Raw genomic sequence first — 1219 nt, 5'->3', positions numbered from 1 at the left:
TTTGTTCTCTTTTTGAGTCATGCCACATTAGCAAATGAAGGTCCTGAAGGCTTTACTCCATCCTCATCATTAAGATTGACTCTACTTAGAGGAGACAGCTCTTTCCCAGCTCGTATGTTGACTGCCTTGTAACCTGAGGAACTCATCTTCTGGCACTATCTCATACAATAGTTTCTGGCTATCCATAAGTTTCCTCTGTCCAGTGTTTTCTTTTTTTTCCAGAAGTGGACCTGGCCGCATCCTTCTTCCTAGTCTGTTTAATCTACAAGCTCTGTTGAAACCTGCCCACCATGGGTGGCTCTGCTGGTATTTAAAATATTGGTGGAGTAGCTTTTAGCATCACAGCAAAACACAAGCCAACAAAGTATGACAAACTGACAGATGAGTGGAATGTTTAATTTCACCATCATTTTGAAGAAGAGTTTTGCTGAATATAAAACTCCATCGACAGTCTATTTTTGTTCAGCACTTTGAATAAGCCATTTCACCAAAAACTATGGGACACTTCATGAGTTTGCATGTCATCCTTATACAGAATTATTCTAATCTTCTCTGCATTATTCCTGTTTTAGTATATGTTCCACAAAATTGAACACTCTGGATCAATCTATGTTACAACAGAAATAAGAAAAACTTGGAGGGAGCTATATCTCCTTTTCTGTCCATATAAATTTCTTCTTTGCCACTTCTAACATAATTTCTGAACCATGTTTTATAGAATGCAGTGCCTCTCCAAGGAAACTTAAAAATCTTTTTACTCTGCTTGCAGTGATCTAAGTATGAAACAAAATTTTGGGGTATTCTTCCAAACTTATGATTGTTTTCTCACATCCCTTGCACAAACTCTCCCTGGATTCTAGTTTTCTACCTCATTGCATACAGAACCATTCTGTCTTCATAGTTACTACAGCTCTCATGTCACATACTGATTTTCATTCATAGGTAGGGCACATGTCTTCATTTTAAGAAGACATTATTATGTTTTTTTCATGGATACTTTAATAATATCTGGTGATCAGGTTCCACTTATAGCCTGCATCTTCACAAATGCCATTAACATTCAAAGCAGAGATCACCATAAAACCAAAAGTTTCAGTATATATTTTTATGCAATATTCCATTTTGCTACTAAATACAGAAATTACTGGGGAGGGATAGTAACATAATATAGCATGAGTATGTTTCCTGAATTAGTGTGGTGAAAGGATACAACCCTGAC

The 1219-nt window shown here is 36.5% G+C and overlaps 1 non-coding gene across 1 annotated transcript; it reads right to left on the bottom strand.

Moving 5' to 3' along the window:
- Positions 1-490: 490 nt before the first annotated feature.
- LOC122150604 lies at positions 491-594 on the bottom strand. Its single transcript, XR_006163759.1, has one exon. It is a non-coding gene; the product is annotated as a U6 spliceosomal RNA (small nuclear RNA).
- Positions 595-1219: the final 625 nt, after the last annotated feature.

Source organism: Orycteropus afer, unplaced genomic scaffold (assembly GCF_000298275.1).
Source record: "Orycteropus afer afer isolate SDZICR_OR568_19922 unplaced genomic scaffold, OryAfe1.0 scaffold00180, whole genome shotgun sequence".
NCBI classification, from domain to species: domain Eukaryota; kingdom Metazoa; phylum Chordata; class Mammalia; order Tubulidentata; family Orycteropodidae; genus Orycteropus; species Orycteropus afer.
This window is presented reverse-complemented; position numbering and strand designations above follow the sequence as displayed.